The 18,050-nt window shown below is 32.7% G+C and overlaps 1 long non-coding RNA gene across 1 annotated transcript; it reads left to right on the top strand.

Moving 5' to 3' along the window:
- The first annotated feature begins 484 nt into the window (after nt 1-484).
- LOC124888628 lies at nt 485-9,929 on the top strand. The gene is made up of 2 exons (XR_007047149.1): nt 485-9,732; nt 9,840-9,929. It is a non-coding gene; the product is annotated as an uncharacterized LOC124888628 (long non-coding RNA).
- The last annotated feature ends 8,121 nt before the right edge of the window (nt 9,930-18,050 follow it).

The raw sequence follows: 18,050 nt of genomic DNA, 5'->3' as shown, positions 1-18,050 counted from the left end.
GGCTATGATACCAGTTTGTTAGGATTCGAACAGAATAAGCAAACCACAAGTAAAAGAAATCAAGAATAACACACAGATTTACATGGAAACCCTTGCGGGAAAAATCACGGGCAGAGGCAAAGGAGGTTTCACTATAATGGAGAGAGAGTACAATGTGGAGAAGGTTGAATTTTCTAAATAATGAAAATAACCCACTAAATCGCACTTATATAGTACGTGCGTGCAAATAGGTCCCAGACCCAAAAACATAAAGGTTCATATCACGAAACTTTCAAAGCCGGACCAACAAAATTCGGGTCACAACTCTAACACACTGTAATCATAATTTTTCACTTATTTCATTAATCGATAGGCAATGCATGTAATAGAGTGCTTAGTAATTTTATTTGATCGTTCTTATCCTTACTAATGGTCTCTGTTGTTAGACTAATAAATATTAATTGATTGAAAATTGACAGGACGTCTATAAACATTGTATCACAAATCACAAAAAAAATCTTTTGACTTTTCTTTACACTCTTGTGTCGATTTAATATTAGGAGAATGTAAACTTTATTCAAGTATTATACAATCTCAGCATATATATTAGAATGTTTCATTCCATCAACGTGGATTGTGGTATAATAGTGGGACTGCACCACTCTTAATCAAAGGTCTCAGGTTCAAGTTTTAGGTATGAAAAAAATTTTGTTGGGAGCACTACCCCAGAATGGGCCCTGCAGCGTGCAATTCAGATTAATCAAGAATTAAATATGAGCATCAAACACCAAGTGGAAAACCAAAAAAAGAAAAAAAATGCTTCAATCCTAGACTATAGTTATGAACGACTTGGGTCAAAACTATGGTCGAGGGAAAATTTAGAAAATGAGAAAATCATGTGTGGGACTCGGTGGTGTGTGATAAATAGCATGTATGAAGAAGAGAAGTGGCAAGGAAAGTTATTGTGGGAAATCTGTAGTCATCTCATCGATCCCCACTTCTAAGTTTCTCATCTCCCTTTGTTCCTATCCTTCGTATTTCAATTTAATCTTTTTATTTCATAGTTGACATGCCTCGTAGTTTATCTATATTGAGTTGAGTTTTAATTTTCTTTTTATTGTTTAAGTAATACAAAGAGGGATTTGTAATCGAGTTGCTACGTCTTTGCCTGCCTTCAAGCTAAATTTTATATCCACACTAACAAGGATTGGAGGTGGAGCGGTGAGTACTTTTTTAGTATTTTAATCAATGATTTTGGGTCAATTGTTTGAGCACTAAGTACAGGGCCAGCTCAATCAACATGGGACCTAACGCGAAATCTCATAGAGTGGCCTTAAGCTTTTTCGTGAAAGAAAAAATTATATACAATGTGTATATCAGTCGAAAATGCAAAGTTATTATTCTGGCCCTTTCAATTTATGTGGTACTAACTAACTAGGCACCTTTTTATTATTTTTATTTTATTTTTTGAATCTTATGATTAAAACAAGTCTTAAATATTTGTGTGATTATAACATATCTCATTAAAAAAAAAAAAACTTTACGTTAAATTTTCCATATATAGAAGGTATCATTTTTATTTTAAAACAAACTAAAAAGAAAGTGCGCTAGATAAACTGAAATAGAAAGTATGAAAATTATACCTTATTCTTTAAAAGACTAATTTTAGTTTTTTTTTAAAAAAAAAAAAATTACTTATAGACTTTAATAGGTATATAAATATTTAGGCCTCCAAGAACATGAGGCCTAAGGCGCCTGCTTTAGCATCTTCAGCCTTTGGCTGGCACTAACTAGGTATAGAGTTACCTTTTATAAAGAGTGATCTATCTTTTCAACAAGAACGTATTACGTAGCTTTTGCTTATATGTTGTCGTTATATTAAAAAATTCATCGAACATACATAAATATATAAACTGTGAATTACTATCTACTAGTAAATAAAACGAGCTACAACTTTGAAGAGAATTTCATAACTCATAAGTTTCAAATCTTCTTTAACCGAACCTTATGAGCAGAAGAGAAGTGTTTGGCTGCACTAACCATTGTTTCTTCTGCTACCAAATGACATGTTGTTACAATATTTGAATTTTTCACCTTTTTGGTATCATCCTCAATAATATAGAAGCATAAAACTTGTTAACTTTCTCCTTATCCTTCATTTTCTTCTAGTAATAACTAGAATAATTATATATATTTAAGCTATCATCCTTGATGTACGTTGTTGCACTTCAAGGCCTTTTTTATGTGGAAATGGAATGTCACATGGAAAGATGTTCGATAATTTTTATTGATCAATTGTTATAGCCCTCTGTAGAAGTACTTAAACACTTGTTGGCCTCTATTTTATCGAATGAACATATTTTTGCACTTTCGCTTTACTAATGAGACCGGGATAACCCTACGTTGTGGGAAAACTGATTTCGTATCCATCCTCTCCTCAATAACATATATAGAAACTGTTATTGATGTTACGGTAGTAGTAACTAGAATGCTGATGTAATAGTTAGACTAGAGGGTAATATAGTCATTACACTAGTCACATGGGCGGTTACCAATTCTGCTATATATATAAATAGCCCCAATGTAACTGAAAAAGTAGATTCAATGAAAATCAATTTTCTCTCCATTACTCATAGTTGACTGCTTCAACTGACAACTACAAAGCATCTACAACTCATTTTCTCATGGTACTTGCGTACATCAGTCTCTAGATCAATCCTGGTTGAGATCACTATTGATGAAGCTTGGTAGAAAGGTCGACCATGGTAGAAAGTGGAGCTACTCAGATTGGACAATCACAGACCACACAAATAGATTACAATCATCCATTATTTCTACAACCTAGTGATACTCCAGGCTCTGTGCTTATTGGATTGAAATTAACGGGACCAGAAAACTTCACATTGTGGAGTCGATCTCTCACAATTGCGTTGTTAGGAAAGAACAAATTAGGGTTCATCGACGAAAGTTGCTTACGAAGTTAGTACAAACCAAACGACAGTGGGATCGATGCAATGCTCTAGTTTTATCGTAGATAAGTTGTACAGTTGCACCTGAGCTGGTCTCGAGTATCGTATTGGCTTCTACTGCAAAAAAGGTATGGGAAGACTTCAAAGAGAGATTTGACAAGTCGAATTTCACTAGAGTTTATCAATTATGGAGAGAAATTGCAACTCATACTCAAGGTACAGATTCCGTAACAACGTATTTCTCAAAAATGAAAGACTATTGGGATGAATTGGATTTGTTAGTACCTACTCCACCTACTTGTGATTGTGATGAATCAGCACCTTATATTGCACATTTGAACAATCAACGTTTGTTGCAATTTCTCATGGGGTTAAATGAAAGCTATAGTCATGTGCGAAGTGATATTTTGTTGAGAAATCTAATTTTGTCTTTAAACCAAGCATATGTTGTGGTTGTGCAAGAGGAGAGCCAGAGAATACTGGGTGTAGTTGACATCAACAGAGAATCTTTGAGTCTATTTGCAGGAAAGAAACAAGTCTAGAATTACAAGCCAAAGAAATTTGGTAACAATGCACATAATGAATCAGGAGATACTTATTGTAGCTGTGGTTATAAGGGGCATTTGACAGAGGATTGCTACAGAAATGTGGGTTATCCAGCTGACTTCAAGAGTAAGAAGAAAATGCATGGAGCAGAATGGAGAAGATATGCTCATCATGTTGTTGCTGATGAGCCAGTTCCCGGTGCCGGCCAATACTTGTCAAACAGTCAGTATGAACACTATAAGAAGCTCCAAGAAAGGGAGAAGCAGGACTTGTCTAGACCAGATGAAGCCACAATCAGTTACTCCTCTAATATGGTAGGTATATTTGCTTTACTGTCTAAAACAGATGGTTGTGACTGGATAGTGAATTCTAGAGCCTCACATCATATTACCTCTCTTAGAAAAGTTCTAAATAACCTCAAGCTCGTTGATAAAAGCATAAGTAATGCAGTACAAGTACCAACTGGTAGTAAGTACAATATATCTCACATAGGAGACACAGTAATATTGAAGAACCACACTCTTAAGAATGTCTTGTTTGTTCCAGATTTTAAGTTTAATCTGTCATTTGTCTCCAAACTGACAAAAAAGTTGTGTTGTTCAGTCAACTTCTATGCAAAATTTTGTGTGTTTCAGGCACTTTACAGTGGCAAGGTATTGGGGATCGGTAAAGAGAGTGATGGCTTGTATTGGTTAAAGTAAGATGATTCTATTATAGCTTGTGCAGTTTTACAGACTAATATTGATTCTGAAGTTTGGAATTTGAGACTAGGACATCCCTCAATAGAGGTTTTCAAGCATATTCCCTTCATGATGAACAAAATAAATAAAGAGACACAACAAAGCTGCGTGATCTGTCCGCAGGCAAAACAAGCCAGGTTCAAATTTCCTATGAGTGAAAGCAAGACCAGTGCAATGTTTCAACTCATTCATGTGGATGTTTGGGGTCCCTTCAAGGTCCCTACCTATTATCGAAAGTTTTATTTTGTTACTATAGTAGATAATTTTAGCAGGTATACTTGGGTGTGCCTGATGTAATCTAAATCCGAGGTCATTGTTGTACTTAAAGATTTCTTACTTAGAGTCAAGACTCAATATAATGCTGTTGTAAAAATTGTGAGATCAGATAATGAAAGGGAATTCTTCAATACTGGTTGTCCAGACTTGTTTTCTTCTTATGACATTATTCATCAAAGCAGTTGCCTATATACTCCAAAACAGAATGGTGTTGTGTAAAGAAAACATAGACATATTTTAGAGTAGCAAGAGCTTTAAAATTACAAAATTGCATTCCAAATAGATTTTGGGGTGATTGTGTGAATACTGCAATTTATTTGATCAACAAGCTGTCTACTTTTGTCTTTAATGGTAGATCTCCTTATGAAATACTACATAAAAAGCCTCATTTATTTGATCACTTGAGGGTGTTTGGTTGTTTATGTTTTGGAACCGCTTTGCCTAAGAGGGATAAGTTTTAGCCTAGAGCTAAGAAAGTTGTTTTTATAGGCTATGCAGATACTCAAAAGGGCTATAAGTTGTTTGATTTGGATACACAAACTACATTTGTAAGTAGAGATGTTAGTTGTAGGGAATGTTATTTCCCTTTTATAGGTGTCAGAGGTGAATTGGATAACATTTTTTGCTCAGACCAATTTGATCTTTCTTTCATTTCACACGACTGCATACCTTCACCAGAAGGAATGGCTCCAGTTATTAAGCTACAAATTCCCTCTCCTGATTCAAATGTGGAATCTGGTCGTTCATCTAGACTTGACTCAGTTATTGAAGTGGCAGTTGATCCTGCTTATTCTGTTGTTCAAACTGAGGATGTTGTGGCAGACATACATCAGCCAACTAATTTTGTTGTGCATGGAGAGCTTAGAAGAACTCTTAGGTCCACTAAACCACCTATATGGATGCAAGACTATATTGGGAAGAAGCCTGGCAAAACACTCACAGGTCACTTTCTTTACCCTATTTCAAATTTTGTTTCTTATGTTGCTCTGTCTCCTACTTACAAATCATACTTGTCAGCTTTCTCTGCGTGTACTGAGCCTCATTCTTTCAGAGAAGCTTCACAAGATCCAAGATTGGTGGATGTTATGCAATAAGAGATAGCTTCCTTGGAAGCAAATCAGACATGGGAAATAGTCATACTTTCTACAGGGAAGAAATCTATTGGCTCTAAATGGGTCTATAAGATTATACACAAGGCTAATGGTGAGGTGGAAAGATTTAAAGCTAGGCTTGTAGCTAAGGGGTACAATCAGAAAGAGGGCTTGGACTATCATGACACATTTTCCCCTGTTATCAAGGTGGTCACAGTGAGACTTATCATCAGTGTTGCAGCTTCAAAAAACTGGCCTTTGCTCCATATGGATGTCAATAATGCCTTCCTGCATAGTGATTTAGATGAGAAGGTTTACATAAGTTTGCCTCAGGGATTTCACCAACAGAGGGAGGAGAAGGTATGTAGGTTGGTTAAATCTTTGTACGGTCTCAAGCAAGCTTCCAGGCAATAAAACATCAAGTTGACTACAGCCTTGACTAAAGCTGGTTACATACAAAGTGCCTATGACCATTCTTTGTTTACTAAGAGACAGGGTTCAGAGATTGTGCTTATTCTTATATATGTAGATGACTTGGTAATCACTGGCAGTGATTCAAAATTAATTGATGAAGTCAAGTCTGTCCTACATGACAACTTCAAGGTGAAGGACTTGGGAAACTTGAGGTATTTTCTGGGGATAGAAGTAACGCGGTCACACAAGGGGATCCTGCTCAATCAGGGGAAATACTGCCTTAAACTAATTTTAGAGGTTGGTCTTAGTGGTGCAAAATCAGCTCATACACATCTTGAATCTAATGGTAAGCTTACCACTGTGGAGTATGATAACCATGTTGGACATGTCAGTGATGCAGAACTGGATGACATCACTGGATATCAAAGATCGATTGGGAAATTGATCTACCTCATTATTACAAGGCCGGATACATGTTTTGTTGTGCAAGTATTGAGTCAATTCATGTAAAGACCTAAACATTCACATCTAGATGCAGCATTGAGGATTGTCAGGTACCTCAAAGGAAGTCCAGGACTTGGTATTTTCTATCCACAAAGAGAGGCAAACACACTCACTTTCTTCTGTGATTCAGATTGGGCATCATGCCCAAATACAAGAAGGTCAGTGACAGGCTATGTGATAAAGCTGGGAGATTCACTAATTTCTTGGAAATCCAAGAAACAACAAACTGTCAGTAAAAGTTCTACAGAAGCAGAATATAGAAGTATGGCTGCAACTGTTGCTGAAGCAACTTGGGTAAATGGTTTCCTACATGAGCTGAATGTGGAGATATCATCTCCAGTTACATTGTTTTTTTATAATAAAGCAGCAATCCAAATAGCTTCTAATCCTATTTTTCACGAAAGGACCAAGCATATTGAGATAGATTGTCACTTTGTTAGGGAAAAAATTAAGCTTAGACTTATTAAGTCCTCAATTCATTCCTACATCATCTCAACTAGCAGATGTCCTCACCAAGGGCCTCAGTGTTGCTCAAGATCAGTCATATTGGTTTCCAAGCTTGAAGTTCTTGATCCTTTTCATACTCCAGCTTGAGGGGGAGTATTGATATTACGGTAGTAGTAATTAGAATGCTGATGTAATAGTTAGACTAGAGGGTAATATAGTCATTAAACTAGTCACATGGGCGGTTACCAATTCTGCTATATATATAAATAGCCCCAATGTAACTAAAAAGTAGATTCAATGAAAATCAATTTTCTCTCCATTACTCTTAGTTGACTGCTTCAATTGACAACTACAGAGCATCTACAGCTCATTTTCTCAACTGCCATTTGATAAAATCTAACTATGACAATTCGAACGGAGAAGATTGTCTTGCTTAAAGTAGAAGGGAGGGTGAGACGGCAGGACGTTTTAGCAGCAACGAGCTTTATGGGTTCCCCAGCTTCTTTGGTGTTCCCCGATTGTTTTTTTTTAATAACTGCTGTCAGATTTTTTGAGAATATTATTTTATTAATATTTATATAGCAAGGTTATGTTTGAAACAAATTATAAATTACGTATAGCAATGACCTTATTCTTTTACATAAACTTCCTAAATTTTAAATTTATAATGTTCGTTAAAACTAACTAATTTGGGGGAAACGATCCTCTCCAATATAATGTTTTCTAAGAAAATTTGATTTAATTCTAGTTCTCCTTCGTGAACAGAAAAATTAATTTCTAGAATTTGGATTTGTAATTTCTTGCCTTTTTAATTACTTCTAACACATTCATAGAACATAAAATAATAGCAAATAAAATTGGAATGCCAATACATATAAATGATGTTTTAAAATAAATATATTTTAACAAACTATTAAGATAAATAGATAAAATATTAAATGAAATATTCCAAGCCTTCAATGCTTCTCCATTTCCATTGAGAAGTAAGAGACATCCTTTCCCTATTTGTGGGTTAGTTGATTGTTTGTTGCTATTGTATGAGACAATTAAGTTGTTTCCTAGCGCTTAGGCTATAGGATTAGTGGAAACAGTTTAGATGAGAATAATTAGGTTTAACAGAATTGTTCTGTTATTAGTAGCTTTTATCTATTTAAGGACTCTTTAATTAAGAAATGATGAGTACTTCTACTTGACGTCCCTTTATTGTTGTTGATGATTTCTATCAATGTCACCGCAGGGAAGATGAAGTCCTCTCTACATAGATAAGGTATTTTTCAACGAACCATTTCAAGAAGCATATTACCCCGGTCACCAGTAGTACATTCTTTAATTCCACTGAATGATTTCTTCACAGGGTTGAATGACTTGATCCAAAATCTACAACCTTTTCAATGCAGAATGACAAAATCATATTGGCACTTATTCTCGTGGAAATCATTTCAATACGTTTAATCACTTCTCGGGAAATGGAAATCATTCCAATGTACTGAATCCAAACATGTTCCCTATGAACTTCAATGAACCGCATTTAAGAAGCATACTTATCTCAACAACCTACAGTACATTTTTTAGTTGTTTGTTTCTATTTCTCGAGTTGAGTGTTGCTTAGATACAATCACCTCTGTAGCTCGATTGCCAATCTTCTCAAATCTAAAACCTTCAGATCTAGTTCAAATAGAAAGCAAATTGCACTATATATGTATCATACCACTAGAAAAATTAAGGAAAAATAACCAACTCCAATAGTCTTGTTTTTTACCAGATTGCGCATCAATCCCTGTCGAAATGATCTTATTGTCACTAGTATCTATGGAATCATTCACATTAATAAAGCCAGTGTTCATAGACACATCATCAGTTTCATCTACTGCACTTTCATCAGCTACAATATTACGGATGCAGCTGTCACACAGTCACCTCTTATGTCTTATTGGAACGTCTAGAGGAGGAAGTTGCTCCTCGGGGTTACTACTATTTGATCCAAAAGATGAACAAATATTCATGTCCTTCTTTCTCATCCCAGCAACATATCAACTATATCACAAAGAAAATGACCAACATATATATTGGATTATTTTCTTGTCCAATCTAATGGAAGATATAATTTTTCAAACGATCATTCAACTACTAGTTATTATTTGAAATTAGCCAGATAGGATCTCTGTGCCCATAAATGTCGGGGACTGACAACATTTGAAGAAATTGCATCACATTTGCGATGTAAACTTACCTCCTTCACCAGGTTGTTGTATGGCTATAACGAATTTGGCATGAAGATCCATTGTCCATCCATTATGTGAGAATACTAAGAAAACTACACCTATTTTCCGTGTGATGACAAAATCCTGGGTTTCAAGGAAGCATCTTAATGTCTATCATAGTGTCTAATTACATCAATCAAGATATCCATATAAGTTTCCTGGTTCTCGAGGTATTGACTGGGAAAACAAGATATAATTGAAGAAGCACTCAGTCTACCATCACGCGTCAATAAAAATAGAAATCCGCTAAACATGGTTGGCTCCTCAAGAGTTACGAGTCTGTGACAACAAAATCCATGGCAACCGTGACTCGAGGGGGTTTTAGCAAGCCTGGAGGTCAAGTTTGAAATTCGTTTCCTGAAAGAGCCCACTGCAACGATTTTTAGAAACAGCAGGATATACAAACCCTCAAAATCTCAAAAACGCTAAAATCACTGAACAGAGCAAAATCTCAAAAACGCTAAAATGACTGAACAGAGCAAATAAGCAGTGCAAGCTTCTAAAGGTTAGTGTTCACCAACATCTCTTGTATTCGTTACTTGTTTTGATTTGTCTTCTTATATCTTTATTCATCAAAAATTTCATTTCCTTTCATATACTCTATCAATGTAGCCTATAATTTAGGTTCTGGTACGCTTAAGAGTCCTCGTGCTGCAAATGAGAGTCGATTGATGAATCCACTTAAGGTTTGCTGGTTGTTTTACCGTACCAAAGATTAGGAATCCCGATGCTATTAATGGGAGTGGAATAATGAATCCACTCATGACTGTATTTCCTTGCATGATCCAAAAGTTGAACAAAATTTCATGTCCTTCTTTCTCATCTCAGCAAGACAACAACATATCAACTGTATCACAAAGAAAATGACCAAAAAATACATTGGATTATTTTCTTGTCCGGTCGAATGGAGGAGTTAATTTCTCAAGAGAGTACTCAACTATCAATTATTATCTCAAAATTATTTCCTGATATACATAATTGCATTTCTGGAACACTTCAAGGCCTTCTTATGTGTAGAAATGGAATGTCACAGGGAAAGATGTTCGATAATATTTCAGGGATTTATTGTTATAGGCCTCTGTAGAACTCGAAACAATATTCATCTTCTGTTTTGTGAAGTTTTAAGGATAGCATGAACTAATTTTCTGTGTTCTCTTTAAACATGAGACGTGAATCTCCTGAATCTATTTTCATTTTGTTCCCATTAGGGGTGGCAAATGGACGGATTGGATTGGATTTGGATGGGTTAAATATGGATCGAGCAAAAATGGTTTGGATTGCAATCTGCGCATATAAATATGGGTAAATATGAATTTGGTTAAATATGGATTTGGTAAAAATGGTTTCAACCCACTTTAACTCCTAAGTCAAAAACTTAAAATTTTCATATCATATCAACTTGACATTTTTTTCATTTTTTTTTTATTTTTTCTTTTTAGTTTTTTTTCTCTCTTCTATATGTAGCCTCTGGTTTTCTTTTTTTTCTTTCTTTTTTTATTTTTTTGTCTTTTCTTTTATCTCTATCCTTTACCCTTTGTTTCTCTTTCTTTTTTCTTTTTTTTCTTTTCCTTTTTAGTCTCCTTTTTTTCTATTTTTATTTTTACTTCTTTCTCATTTTTTTCCTTTTTGATTGTATTTTATGTTTTATATTTTTTTTATTTTTGAAGAACATGATTAAGTCGAGTACAAATTATGAATGATGACTAAAATATCGTAACCACTCAGTATATTTGTTTTCGCCATCATCTTTTTTCTTTTTGCTTTTCTCCTTTTTCATTATTTTTTCTATTTTTTGGATTTTTTTCTGCAATTCTTTCTTTATGCTTTTTTCTCTCTTCTATCTCTAACTTCTACCTCTCTTTCTACTTTTTTATTATTTTTTTCTATTTTTGGTTTCCTTCTTTTTTTTTTATGATAACGAAAATACCATAAGCGCATATTGATTTATATTCATCTAACATTTATAATTCGAGGGCTATGTGGATCCTCAGCCATATATATTTTAGTCTCAAGAAAATATAATTAATTCATATACTTTTTTTTTTATTTTTCATCCGGTGTTCGGTGCCTGCATTAGAGCCCCGACTAATTCGGATCGGGCGTTGCAGCGCCCATTAAGGTGGCAGCACTCCCAACAAAGTTTTCTCCATAACCAGAGTCGTACCCTCAACCTCTGGTTAAGGGTGGAGCAGCCTCATCCACTGTACCACAACCCATGTTGATTTTAATTCATATACTTATTTGTATATAAATACAAATGATAAATTGCACATATTGACAACTAAACTATTCAAATAGAAATAATAAATTTATTTGAAATATATGGTATGATACAAATAAATTTAAAGTAAAAAATATAAAATGCAATGACAAAAAAAAGATGAGGAAAAGAATATAAAAAAATAAGAAAAATGACAAAAATGACGAGCCAAGAAAGAAAAAGGGGGAAACGAAAATCCAAAACAAAAAAAAAAGAATGCAAAGAAATAAAATTGAAAAAGAAAAAAAGATGAAAAAGAAGAAAGAAAAAAAGTGTAAGAAACGAGTAAAAAATAAGTGGAAAAAATGAAAAAGAAAAAAAAGTAAATTAAAGAAAAAAAGAAAGAGAAATAAAAGATAGAAAAAAATAATAATAATAAAGGAGTGAGACTATGAATTATATTTAATTGATAAGAGATGTTATGAATTATATAGGTTAAATGGGATAATTAGAAGCTTATATTTATTAACTCATGTAGGTCTCAAGCGAATACGAATGACTAAATAAGAATGAGAAAGGGGAAAGCGAAAAAAAAAGAATACAAAGAAAAAAGAAATAAAAATTAAAAAATAAGAAAATAGATGAAAAAATGAGAAAGAGAAAAAGAAATTATAAGGAATGAGTAAAAAAAAAAATAAAAAAGAATAAAAGTAAATTAAAGGAAAAGAGAATAAAAAAAAAAAAAAACTAGAAAAGAAAAAAAACTGAAACTTTAAGGATAGGTGGGTTAAATGGACTTTTTTCATAAATATGGACTGAATTTACCATCCGTAGTTCCCATTGCGCCTTCTTTTGTTTTGTGAAATGAAGAGTAATATTATATGTTGAAATTTATGTTTTGCAGAGAATTGAAGCTGTCACATTTATCTTAATCCAGATCAATAACATGGAAAATAAATTTCTATAAATGCCCAATTTTGTTCCATCGCCTCCAACCAAGAATTTTCACCAGACCGCGTAGTTTGTATAGTTATAGTCTTTTGGACGGACATAACCACATATTCAGAGATCATAGATATTGCATAGTCATCACCTAATCTAATTGTGCTAGTGAAAAATACATACTTGTTTCGAGAGCCCTCGAAAATCTAATCTAGTTCAAAATCTTAAGATATTTGATGATACAGGTATTCCTTCTTTTTTGATCCAGTAAATCCAGTAAACCATTTTACTGATAAAGCAATACGAAAGAAAAAATTGCAAAAGGTTACAATGTTCAAGATTACATCATACGCTACATAAAAACAGACTACCACGAATAGATACGAGTTTCAGCAACAAATTAAAATGTTCAAATTTGCACGGCAAAGATATCGATACGGAACCAGTAACTTTTACTAGATCGTGTATATATATTTAGAAAACCCACTTAATAATTATAATCACTAAAGTACTTTTTTTAGTATTTTAATCAATGATTTTGGTTCGATTGTTCGAGCACTAAGTACAAGGTCAACTTAATTAATATGGTGATCTAAAGCAAAATCTCACATAGAGGCCTTAAGTTTTTTCGTAAAAGAAAAATTATATACGATATATATATCATTCGAAAAGGCAAAGTTATTATTTTGTCCTATTCAATTTATGTAGTACTAGTTGACTAGGAACATTTTTATTTTTTTAATTTCTTTTTTATTTTGATCTTATGATTAAAACAAGTTTTAGATATTTGTGTAATTATAAAGTATCTCATTAAGAATAGAAGGAAAACTTAAAGTTAAATTTTTCAAATATAGAAGGTATCATTTTTATTTTAAAACAAATTAAAAAGAAAGTGTGCTAGATAAACTTAAATATAAAAGGTATGAAAGCTATAATACCTTATCCATTAAAAGACTAAATCTATTTTTTTAATTTTATTTTTACATAAGTTACCTATGGACTATAATACGCATACAGGGGCAGCTCAACCTATCAGGTGGCCTAAAATTAAAATTCACTATGGGGCTTTAAATTTTTTTTATTTTTATAAAAATCATGCATACATTATTTGATGTGTATTTTTCTAGCCTTTTAAATACAAAATTGTTAATTGTTATTTTCAAAGTAGAATAATAAGTAAAGTATGTCACATAAATTGAGATCCATAAATAAAAAATTTCAAATTAAATAGAATAGAAACTAATTAGAATAGTAGAATAAATTCTAAAATTTGATTTTGATATTATAATAAAATTTCACTACTTGTATTTGTTTGTTACTTCGTTTAATTATTTTTTTTTTCCAAAATATAACACATAAGGTCAACTTATAATAATTAATTTGGGGCCTAAATTATTTGTGGGCCTAAAGCAATCACTTCGCTCGCCTAGCCCTTAAGCCGGCTCTGTATGCATAGAAATATTTAAGGCCTCCAAGAACATGAGGTCTAAGGCGGCTGCTTCGTCAGCTTCAGCCTTTGACTGACACCGACTAAGTATAGAGTAACCTTTTATAGAAAGTGATATATCTTTTCAACAAGAACATAGTAACTTTTGCTTAGACGTTGTTTGTATATTAGAAAGTCCATCAAACATATATAAATATATAAATTGTAAATTACTGTTTACTAGTAACTAAAATGAGCTACAACTTTGAAGACAATTTCATAACTTATAAACTTTAAATCTTGATTCTGTCTATGTTACACATAAGCAGCTAAATTAACCTGACCTTATGGGCAGAAGAGAAGTGTTTGGCTGCACTAACCATTGTTCCTTCTGGTCCCAAATGAGATGTTACAATATTTGAATTTTTCACCTTTTTGGTATCATCCTCAATATATAGAAGCAAGATAAAAATGATTTTAAGGCAACATAATACTTGTTAATTTTCTCCTTATCCTTCATTTTGTTCTAGTAGTAAGTAGAATAAGTATATATAAATCAAGTGAAGATTTAGACTAAAAAAATTTAAGAAAAGAGAGACAAGAGAATATAGTTGGTAATTGTTGCTAGATTTATGGAAATGTAAGTCCAAGAGCTTCACATTTTATAATATGGTGCTTCTTGGTGAACAAGACAGGTAAATTGATTAGTTTAAATTAATTTAAGGTAATTAGACAGTGAAAAGAAAATAAGTAGCCACTTTTGACTAATGAGTTTAGAGTGTGGATTCTTATTGACGAAGCCAAGCTAGATCCTATTTGGTTCTTTTTTGTTTACCACTTGATATTCGTTACACTAGTTTAGGTCCTGGTAAATTTGAATTCGCATTACGTACGTCATTAAAGAAGCAAAACAATTTCTATTAGTACTATTCTTTAAATTTTTATGACTCGAAACGAGATCTCTGATCAAACATGAATCTAAGATATTAATTATTATTTTTTATAATAAATGTCAAATATAGCCATCGACAAACAAAAGTGTATTATAGTTGGCTAAGGCCTCAGAATGAAGGGAAACAAGTATTACATAACCTTTGAATTAAACAGTTAAACTATGACATTTATAGGATATTTGTGTACCTAATATCCCTTCTATCTTGTATCTAACATTCTAACCTCCTTTGTATTTTCTGTACTATAAAACTATCACTATAATAGAGTAGGCAGAGGCGGACCCGCATTAATAATTGAGGCACGTGCATCTGTTAACTACGAAAAAGTCATGTATATATACCTACAAAAGGATAATAGACTAATAGTTTGTGCACACTTAAAACTCAAAAGTTAATTTGAATGCACTGGTTTGGCCTTGGTCCCTCTACGCGAGTATTATGTTCTGTGTTTGAATCCTCATTGTCCCATTCTTCTTGTGTTGCTTTAGCTCATTTAGTTTAGTACATTCGGTTTTATGTGTGTGTAACAACACTTTCTGATGAAGTGTATCGATGTCATGTGACACCTTGCTTTGACAAACATGCACACTTTTTCATAACTTTAACTATGCACTTTTTTCGTTCAGAAAGTCTTATTATTCCTCGAAGTTTTAAACCAAACGGGAGAACTCACTCCAAAAGATTAGTCTAGTAGGTGGGAGAACTCATTTGGTATATAACCCCGTTAGCATTTCTCTATTTTTTCAATCTGGGACAATTGATTCATTACAATCGCTTCCGCTTGAGAACCAACGACCTCATTGGTCACGACTGGCACCCCTCTTGGGTCCAGGCCACCACTCCGAGTTGCGGCTCCACGCGTGGATCGATCCTCGTTGGTCACGGCACCCCTCTTGGGTCCAGGCCACCACTCCTGACACGCAGGCCACCACTTCGAGTCACGGCCCAACGCGTGGGACTCTCAATGAAAGCACTAATGTTATAAGCCAAACGGGAGAGCCCAACCCAAAAGACTAGTCTAATAGGTAGGCCCCATTTGGCTTATAATCCCCTTATCATTTCTCTTTTTTTCCAAGGGCAAAATTCAGAAATAGCATACTTATCCCCTTAATTATGAGTTTCATAGCAACAGTTTCATAATTACATAATATAGCAAGTTATATTTTGTATTTTTGCAAACAAATGCTACAAAAATACAAATACATATGATTTTTACTACCCTTATGATCGATATGTATTTTGTATTTTTGCAAACTGTTGCTACAAAAATACAAATACATACAAATATATATACTACAAAATATGATTTGATAAAAGTGTTGTTATTTTTGTAATTTAATAATTAAATATGCTACTTTATGTATTTTTTTTCAATATGAAAGAATTGGTTCATAACAGTTGAATTAACGGCCCAAAATTTGTTGGCCCATGTAATTTTTACTGACATTCTGATAAGTGGATCAGAACCACTTGGGCTATGAATGTTAACGATTTGTCAAGCTAGTAGTGGAAAACATTTGGATTTTATATAAGAAAAAATTACACATTATAGATAAAATAATTTAATAATTACATAGTATGATTAATATTTTAAAAAATTACAATTCATAGTTAATAATTTTTAATAATTATATGATATAGTTAATGTATATATCAAAGGCAAATAAAACTTTTTCTTTCATAATTAATTTTTTATTTTATCTCTTAGTTGATTGGAATGTTTAGCAATAGGTCATTCTTTTATTGGACGTTTTAGCAGCAGTATGTATTCCTCCTAATTCAACAAAACTCAAAGTTTATTCTAACATATATCAAAGAATATTTTTCTTTCTATTCTTCTTCCAAATTTTCTGATATATTGTGTTTTCCCCTACACATTCGTTGTATTTTTTCATAGAAGATTTTCTTAATTCAACTAAATTGTTATCGATTGTATATTATGTGTCAATTATATATGCATATATGTATAAGTTGTATATTAATTGTATATATGAGGTAATTGTATAAGTCGTATTTTCGACAAGCGGCCAAATGTGTAACTTTTTTCATTATAAAATGGCAAAAATTTAGATATAGGTATCTTTTAGTCCATAATTATAAGGCATGACTAAAGTTTGCATAATTACAAAACATATATATACCTTAAATCCCTTCCTTTCTCTCCTTCTTTCTGGCCTCTCTCTCCCCTTCCTCTATTCCTATCCCTCTATCTCGCTCTCCCCCCCCCCCCCCCCCCCCCCCCCCCTCTCTTTCTCATTCTTTTATTTTTTATAATTTCAAGAATAGTATATTTCTATATACACTGTGCAAAATATATATGTACACACTCAATATACATTCTGTAAATATATATATACAGATATACAATTATTTAATATACACTATGATAATATACAAACATTCAAATATATAAGTAAAAAAAGAAAAGAAATTAGATGTACATATACAATTAACAACTTATACATATATGACTTATACATATACGACTTATACAATTGACTTATACAACTTTAGCTAAATATACCAAAGAAAAAAAAACTTAGTTATGTATAAACATGTATATATAAAATATATTTTATCAAATTACTATTTTGGTGGGAGGTTATATACGATAAAATATCTTATTATAGTGGCTATTCTCATAATATATTCCATTAGCCCATTTGAATTGGGCTCAATGATTTTAAGGCAGCGTAAAACTTCTTAACTTTCGCCTTATCCTTCCATCTTTTTTTCTAGTAATAAGTAGAAAAAGTATATATTAATCAAGTGAAGACTTAAATAAAGAACAATTAAAAAAAAGACAAGAGAATATAGATGGTAATTGTTGCTAGATTGATGGAAATGTAAGTCCAAGAGCTTCACATTTTATAATGTGGTTCTTCTTGGCGAACAAGACAGGTTAATTGATTAGTTTAATTTAAGGTATACATTTTTTATTCTTTTAATGGAAGATTAGCCAGAGAAAAGAAAATAAGTAGCCACTTTTGACTAATGAGTTTTTTTTTTAACTTTGTCGATTCCTGATGACAAAGCCAATCTTAGATTTTATTTGGTTCTTTTTGGTTTACCACTCGACATCTGTTATAGTTTGGGTTTTGATAAATTTAAATTCGCATTATGTATATCATTAAAGGAGTGAAATACTTTCTATTGATTTTTTTTTTATTTATAAGGCTCAAATCGAGATCTCTGATTAGACATGGATTCATGATATTAATTATTATTTTTTATCATAAAATGTGAAATGTGGCCATAGACAAACAAAAGTGTGTTATAGTTGGCTAGGCCTCAAATGAAAA

Source organism: Capsicum annuum, chromosome 11, assembly GCF_002878395.1.
Source record: "Capsicum annuum cultivar UCD-10X-F1 chromosome 11, UCD10Xv1.1, whole genome shotgun sequence".
NCBI classification, from domain to species: domain Eukaryota; kingdom Viridiplantae; phylum Streptophyta; class Magnoliopsida; order Solanales; family Solanaceae; genus Capsicum; species Capsicum annuum.
Note: the sequence above shows the minus strand (reverse complement) of the source record. Positions and strands in the feature narration are given on the sequence as shown.